Raw genomic sequence first — 8925 nt, forward strand, 5'->3', positions numbered from 1 at the left:
AGTTCACAATCTCGCGAGATTCAAATCGATAGATTATAATCTACGTTATTTACAATTTTACGGTGACATATACATACTTACATACACAGATTTTTCCTTTACTAACTTTTTCTGTGGACGGAACCTGAGGTACATAAAATATAGTATAACATAGTATATATACCTACCTATATTATATTTTTACTGTATCAGGGTTGTGAAGGTATGGTATTTTTTAGACACTCATTGTATTCGGCGTTTTCCATATCTTTAGATAGTTGTAAAGTAATAAACAAAATAATTATAAAGTTGTTACTTTATTTTGCTTATTACTTTATAGCTGTCACAAAAAGTAATTTCAAAAATAAAACGGACTTCAAAATCTGTCAAATAAAAAGTAAGAAATAATATTTAGTAGAATACATTAGAATCTAAATTTTGAAATTACTTTTTATTTGTATAAACTCGAGTGTCCCTAATAATATTAATACGCCGGTGACCATCGTTACCAAAACACTGAAATATTATGAAATGTTTTATAATTTGTTTAATGTATGTAGTGTCCGACACACCCTTGACCGTTTTCCAATTTTCTTTAATTTACTCTCAAACCATTAGTATCCATACTTACTTAAGCTCTAAGCTCTATTAGTATAGTCGAAACACAAGGTTCCAAATTTTTTACTGTTTTTCAACCATAAGTTGGAAATTTCTAAGTCAATTTTGATGAAACTTGCATTCTTTCCTATGTTGGACGCTTGGACGATACTTAAAAAACAAGCATTGCAATTTGATTTGTAGTTTCTACGAAATGCATGGACAAATATACAGGCATGTATATGGAAAATTTAACACACATTATGATATACATATGGGTCAAATTGATAATCTTTTTTTTGAAGTCGGTTGAATTAGATTAGTTTCCTTCAGTCCACACCACATGGTCATCAAGATATATAACCATATCCCTAACCATATTCAAAATATAGACAAACCTACATACACCCTTTGTCAGTAATTTAAATAAGTTTATTGCAGACAAATGTTATTATAGCATTGAAACTTTTTTTTTCAGATAAACTAAATACTTCAAAGCTTCGATATCTCTATATCTATATACTTACTTAATAACTTGTTTGATATAATTTTGTTATTATAAATAGCTGTATTAGTATATAATTAAGTAGGTAACTTTATAATAATTTTGTTACCTAGTTACTCATTTCTATAATTCTTAGTTAGATAGTTAATATCTTATAATATTATTATAGTATTTAACCATCTGTAGTAACTTATCATTTTTGATAAAATACGCTACTTCTTCTACACATAAAACAGACATACCTGGTCTACTTATTTAGTTGGCTTTTTCACTATTTTAGAGAAATGTTTAACTTTTCACACAGAATATTAAGAGAGTGACTGGTATTAGTATAGCATAGAATAAGTAATAATACTACGGTCATAGGTTAACTTTTGTGTGTATTATAGGTAATTTGTTACAGATCTACTTATTACGGGTCATTTAATGAGTGATGTTACTGTTATGCTACAACATGGGCTGTCAAACCAGAATCACACTCGGATTGTTATAATTCAAAAAGGATTCAATCTTATTATAGTGTTATGATCTCATCTAAATTTATCATAGGTTAACTAACTTATTTCATATACCTACTATAGTAATTAACTATCGCTTATTCTAGTCACACAGCATAAGTAGGGGCAATGCAATTGATTTAAGTAGGTAGGTACCTAATGCCTGTTATTAAGTAAAGTTTTTTCCATGACTGATGTCAAGCGGCTATTTTATCATCATAAAAACAATCGATCGTTTGGTAAACTGGAATTAAGCTCGTTATAATCTAAATACTTACCGGCACCGATGCAGGTTGCAGCAGGCTCGTCGTCGACGCGACGGCGACGCATTGTAGAGCACGATGGAATTTGGACGCTTGAACGCTTCATCTGTAAACAAACCACTTCTGTACTATTTGTGTTTATCTAATAGATAATAAAATAAGAATTATAGCTTTTAAGTAGGTAGGTTGGTTACTTACCTTTAAATTTTTTCACTTTCATTATGTGAAAAAGAGAAAATCGGTAGAGAAAGTTAAAGATATTACAATTGTAATAATTATGTTTATATGGCTAACTTTTTTACGATAAGGTACTAACCTTATCATATACCTAAATATTTATAAATAATTGTTAAATTATTAATAACAAAATCGACTTACCTTTGGAAATCTTGAAATACAAGTGAAAAAACGCTTGTCACTTTTGCGCGCCAACGGTTTGGGTACGAATTTACTTTTTTTTTTCACGAGACTAACAATTACAGTGTTGCCAGGTCCAGGCCCTTCCAAATCGCCGAAAATTTGTCTTAAAGTAGCCTAAATTCGCCTAAGTTTATTTTTGTGATGTAGCCCAAAATCGCCTAAAGAAAATAAAGGTGGCCTAAAACTGCGATTATTTTCAATTTATTTTTCAATGAAGGACCTTTCACATCACGTTCCCCAAAAAAATATAGATGGCGTTGTCAAACTCCAACGTAATTATGAGGGACTTTCCACGCAACCCCCTTCCCCAATATGAAAACGGATGGCGCTGTACAGATTTCCCTTCGGTTACCTTCTAATTTCATGAATAACAGACATAATGTTTCTTTTATCTTTGTTTTTGGGTATAAATAATGACCCTTGTTGTTATTATTACACCCAGGCACACCACATCTTCTATCCATTATTATTCTGATCAAAATAAAGAGAAGCAATATCATTTTTACACGTATCTGATTCAGATATCAAATATAGTCTGATGTTTCTTTTTTTTTAATAGAAATTGGGTACTTTACTTGGTTAAAGATAAATTGTAAATGCTAATCTACAAATAAACGCCAGTCTAAGACGATCAAAAATAAATCTCATTTTATTTTTCGACTTATTATCGAAGCCTTAGAGAATAATAAACAGGAATAGCAGAGAGAGAAGAATTAATACCCGATACGGTATCCATTGGCAATATATTTATGAACCAGAGTTACAGAAAATAATAATTGCAAAAGCCTTTCTCTAATCATACAATACATTGACTTCCCGCTAAAAACATTTTTGATATGTCAAATGTCTTCGTGTGCGATGCGATTATTTCAGCGTAGGTGAAAATAGCCTAAAATAGACATTTTTTTCCCAAAGTAGCCTAATTGGCGACCGGTCGCCATTTACAATTTTTAGTCCCCCGACACCCTTCGAAATAGCCTAAATGGCGAAAAATCGCCTAATCTGGCAATACTGCTAACAAAGAAATTTTGGCAAAGCAGATTCAAACAGCCAATATCGAAAAATATTGAGGTACTTATTTACTTCACTTGGTCGCATACATGTCAATAGAATTAATAAATAAGCAATATAAAATCTAATTGCTTTTTGTCACTTCAGTACCATTTAATTTTTTTAAATAAGCAACAAAGATTGAGTATTTTCATTCATTTTTCCGTGGGTTTTTGGCGGGAAAGTTGCTTAATACACATTTAATACGAAATGAAGAAGTTTTTTTTTTTTTATAAATAATAATGTTATGTATGGCCTGGAATCAAGTCCTTTGGGCCAAAGTAATCAAAAAACATTCACTTAAGTGTTATCATATCGGAAAAATATATAAATATAAAATATAAATAAACATTCAATAAACAAAGTCGGTGTAGCATTAAACGGTTAGGTTAACGGTTGGGTTTAACGGTTTAACGGTTTTAGCGGTGGTTGGCGCGGCTCTTAAATTGATGATGATGATGAAACAAAGTGGTACTATCTATTTTCACTTCGTCCCAAGAAGCCGCTTCATAACTCGAAAATTTATGCGGACTTTTTTGAGTTAATTCGTATCTTTTTTTTTGACGTGACTTATTGTAGATTTGCCGCAGATGGCATTAACTGGCCGGACAAATGGGGAGCGCTGAAGGCTCTCACCCGATACAACGTTTAAGACAACAGGCCTGAGGATGCCCAGTTGGGCGCGAACCTCGGCTCAGGGCGTCGTCTGAGAGGAAAAATATTTGAAAGAATTAATCGACCCTAGTGGGTCGATACCGATAAGCGCTGAATGAGGGAAATCGTCGACCACGCCGGCGGGGTCGGTATCGGGGTCCTGAAGTGTTTGGTGTCGCGAGCTGATTGGCTGCCTCTATGGCTGGAGTAAGAGTTAATTCGTATCACAAACCTAAAGGTCTATGTTACCAGGCCAAAAATGTCCAAAAAGAAAAAAGATGAGGCTATAATTATGACATAATACATTTGTGTGTAACCTACCGATTTGAAAATATGAAATACGTTTATTGTTTTTAACGAATTTAACGTACCTAATATAGTATTTGGCTGTATGGGTTATGTTTCCTTTGCCTGTCCTATGGACAAAATAACAAAAAAAAAAACTAAACATGGTCTTATGGTCTCGTTGCCGAGAAGTTCTCTTGATAATTTCTGCTACCTACCTACCTACTTTGTTAGAATTTGAAGCTTACAAGTTCATCGAGTAGTGCGAGAGCGTCGACATTCTACTGTAAAAACTTCCAGAGCCATTGTGTTTTGGATAGAGCCGATATGATAAAAAGGATGTGGATAATGTTCGTTGATAAATTGCAATGTAAGTAACATACAATCAAATAACACTGTTATTATATATGACACTGTTATTATATAGTTATTTATTTATAGGTGTTAATGCTGATCGACTTTGTCATACTAACTCATAATCATACTAAGAGATGCAAGCAACAATAACAAGTTTCCTGAAGAATGTTCCAGTCGGACAGTTGGAAACAATTATGTCTGTATAAGTTGTGGAATATCTTTGGAAAGGCACTCACGAAGGTAAAATCACAGGCCATGGGCTTATGGAAAGAAGTGAAGAGTGGTATTATATAGAAAAACAATCTCCGAGATAGGTATTAAAGTATTAAGTACCTATTTTAATTTATGTTAACATAAAAAAAATATGTGTTTCAATCATAATTGTTATAAGGCAATCCTTAATAATGATTAAAACTTGGTCTAATTTTAATTTATTGTTGGCAATGTTTCAATTCCATTCCTACACATTAAATAATATTGATATAATCGGGCATATTGTGCAATATACTTTTAAAAACATTCATGTTTGCTTTCAGATGCCTGATGGATGCCCATGTATGTGTTGTTTGCAGGATGAGCTCACCTCAAAAGCATTAATATCTAGTGAACATAAAAGCTGTGTTAAGTGTGTTGTTGCAATGTATATAATTCTATTTATTAACCCCCGACGCAAACAACGGGTTGTTATAAGTTTGACGAGTCTGTATGTGTGTAAATGTGTATGTGTCTGTCTGTGGCATCGTAGCTCCCAAACAGATGATGCAATTTTAATCTTATCTTATTTAGCCTATACGATCCCACTGCTGGGCAATTTTAATACAGTTTTTTTTGTTTGTAAGTTATATTAGTCGAGTATTCTTAGCTATGTTTGGTAGAAATCGGTTCAGGTCTTCAAGGTCATCAGGATGTTTGTTAAGTGTGATAGGAATGTTACACGTTCAGTTTGCTTGCAAGTATAGGTATGTGGGATAAGTTATTTTTTACTTTATAGGGTTTTGAATTTTTTCACCTTTTTTCATAATAATTGAGTACTTTTGTTTTTGTCGGGGGTTTTCTTTTTGTTCATAGATGTTGGTAAACTATGAGTTTATATCACTTTATAATTATAATTTATATTATTAAATCATTAAATAGATAAAAACCTGTGTATATTTTAATGTTATTGTTAAGTTTATTCTCTACCTACTTACTAATATGTTACCATATTAAGTCTGTTCAAAAATCATAAATAGGTACTTGTTCTTCTTCTATCATGTAGGTTGTGAAGTGGATGACCAACCTCATCAACCATGGTTATTGCTGAGCCGCCAATGTCGTTTGATCAGCCAGCCATGTCCTAACTGAATCAGGGATCACAAAGAAATTTTTGTGTTTTGTCTCCACCGGGACTTGAACCTGGGACCTCTGGAATGTCAGCCACTGGACCACATAGGCCGAGAGTACATGGTTAAGTTGCTGTTTTATTTCAACTATTTAATTAAATGTAGGAATATTTTGTATGAGTATGAATTATATAATAAAACAAATTATTTCTAAAAATATATCTTTCATTATGTTTTTAATAAAATTGTTTCTTTATAAAATTATTTTGAAAAATAAAAATAGTAATCACGTCGTTTAGCACCACTTCAACTGATAGGATCTCACAATCAATGTTTTTTGTGGTATCAAAATTGTTAGTTGCATTTACCTACTGGCATTTAATTTATGACCTCTTGGGACCAGATTTTCACATCAAACATCCTTTGGTGGTCTTTATTGGTCTAAATGCAAGACAAATATAATTACAAGATCTATAGGTACCAATGAGGGACTTCCAAGGCTACGTCCCCAAAAACAATAGATGGCGCTGTACAGATGCGCGATCGTTTAAATATGCCTATATACCCTTGCCATTACATTTGAATAATATTTATTTACCCGAGCAATGAGAAAATAGGTATTTATCATGTTAAATCTGGACAGCGCCATCTGTATTTTTGTTTGAGAACCTAGTCTGGAAAGTCCTCCTTTAGCTTTTTTATAAAATGTGTGTTATTGGTGCTGATTCCAGTACACACTATCTAAGTTTATTTGAAGTACCTGTCATTATATTATCAGCTGACGGGTAGACGACTGGCTTAAATTTATGGAATAAGTTCACAAGAATTTTAGGCAGAAATTAAAAAACCCCAGCAAAAGTTGACAGCACATATGTCACCGACGATAGAATTAGACCAAGATTTAAATAGGTTTCGTGAAAAAAGAATAGTTTCAGATGCGATAGTTTTGCCGGGGCGTAGTGTGTCTCTGTGATGAGGAGCAGTTTTCGAAGACCGGGAAGTATTTCCGTACTCTACAGACGTTCCGATCACACCTCCCATACATCATTTTTAGCCCCGAGGCATTTTCTATATAAGGGAAATTTTGTATGGCGGCCATCTTGTTTTTCCGCCAATTTGATTTTTGTCACCAGCGATTGAATTTGACCAAGATTTAAATATGTTATGCGAAATAAAAATTGCTCCAGGTTTTATAGTTTTGCCAGGCCGTAGGGTGTCTCCCTGATGCGGAGCAGTTTTTCAACATCGAGCAGTATTGAAATACTCAACATGACGATCCGATCACATCCTTATACATCATTTTTACCCCCGAGGCATTTTCAGGAAAAACGAAAAATTTGTAAGGCGGCCATCTTGATTTTCCGCCATTTTGTTTTTTTTCTGCCTGCGATTGAATTCGACCAAGATTCAAATAGGTCTTGTGAAAGAAAAATTGCTCCAGGTTTTATAGTTTTGCCAGGCCGTAGGGTGTCTCCCTGATGCGGAGCAGTTTCTGAAGATCAAGAAGTATTTACATACTCAACATGCCCTTCCGATTACGCCCCCATACATTGTTTTTGCCCCCGAGACATTTTCTGACAAAAAAAAATGTATGGCGGCCATAGAATTTGCCCAAGACTTAAATAGGTCTCGTGAAATCAAAAAAGTTCTAGGTGCTATAGTTTTGCCAGGCCGTAGGGTGTCTCCCTGATGCGGAGCAGTTTTCCAAGATAATGTTCCGATCACACCCCTATACATCATTTTTACCTCTGAGATATTTTTAGAGAAAACAAAAATTTGTATGGCGGCCATCTTGTTTTTCGGCCTTTTTGTTTTTTTGCACCGGGGATAAAATTTGACCAAGAATTAAATAGGTTTCGTGAAAACAAAAAAGGTCCAGATGCGATAGTTTCGCCAGGCCGTAGGGTGCCGCCTTGATGCGGAGCAGTTTTCAAACATCGAGAAATATTTCCATACTCTTACAGACGTTTCGATCACACCCCTATACATAATTTTTACACCCGAGGCATTTTCTGGAAAAACAAAAATTTATATGGCGGCCATCTTGTTTTTCGGCCATTTTGTTTTTTTTCACCGGCGATAAAATTTGACCAAGATTTAAATAGGTTTCGTGAAAACAAAATAGTTCCAGGTGCGATAGTTTCGCCAGGCCGTAGGGTGTCTCCCTGATGCGGAGCAGTTTTTGAAGGTCGGGAAGTATTTCCATACTCAACCTGACATCTTGATCACATCCCTCTTACATCATATTCACCCCCGAGGCATTTTCGAGAAAAACGAAAATTTTGTATGGCGGCCATCTTGATTTTCCGCCATTTTGATTTTTTTTTACCGGCGATAAAATTTGACCAAGATTTAAAAAGGTTTTGTGAAAAAAGAATCGTGCCAGATGCGATAGTTTCGCCAGGCCGTAGGGTGTCTCCCTGATGCGGAGCAGCTTTTGAAGATCAAGAAGTATTTCCATACTCAACAAGACGTTCCGATTACAATCCTGTACACAGTTTTTACCCGCGAGATATTTTCTGGAAAAACAAAATTTTGTATGGCGGCCATCTTGTTTTTCCGCCATTTTGGTTTTTTTTCACCGGGGATTGGATTTGACCAAGATTTAAATAGGTTCTGTGAAAAAATAATCGTTCCAGGTGCGATAGTTTCGCCAGGCCGTAGGGTGCCTCCCTGATGCGGAGCAGATTTTCAAGATAGAGCAGTATTTCCATACTCAACTTGAGGTTTTGATCACACCTCCCATACATCATTTTTACCCCCGAGGCATTTTCTGGAAAAACGAAAATTTTGTATGGCGGCCATCTTGTTTTTCCGCCATTTTGGTTTTTTGTCACCGGGGATTGGATTTGACCAAGGTTTAAATAGGTATCGTGAAAACAGAAAAGTTGCAGGTGCGATAGTTTCGCCAGGCCGTAGGGTGTCTCCCTGATGCGGAGCAGGTTTTCAAGATCGAGCAGTATTTCCATACTCAACTTGAGGTTTTGATCACACCT

At 34.8% G+C, this 8925-nt stretch overlaps 1 long non-coding RNA gene across 1 annotated transcript; it reads left to right on the plus strand.

Annotated features, from left to right (window-relative positions):
• The first annotated feature begins 4407 nt into the window (after positions 1-4407).
• LOC126369196 (uncharacterized) lies at positions 4408-5756 on the plus strand. The gene is made up of 3 exons (XR_007566667.1): positions 4408-4620; positions 4692-4921; positions 5144-5756. It is a non-coding gene; the product is annotated as an uncharacterized LOC126369196 (long non-coding RNA).
• Positions 5757-8925: the final 3169 nt, after the last annotated feature.

The sequence above is a fragment of the Pectinophora gossypiella genome, chromosome 8, assembly GCF_024362695.1.
Source record: "Pectinophora gossypiella chromosome 8, ilPecGoss1.1, whole genome shotgun sequence".
Classification (NCBI taxonomy): Eukaryota; Metazoa; Arthropoda; class Insecta; order Lepidoptera; family Gelechiidae; genus Pectinophora; species Pectinophora gossypiella.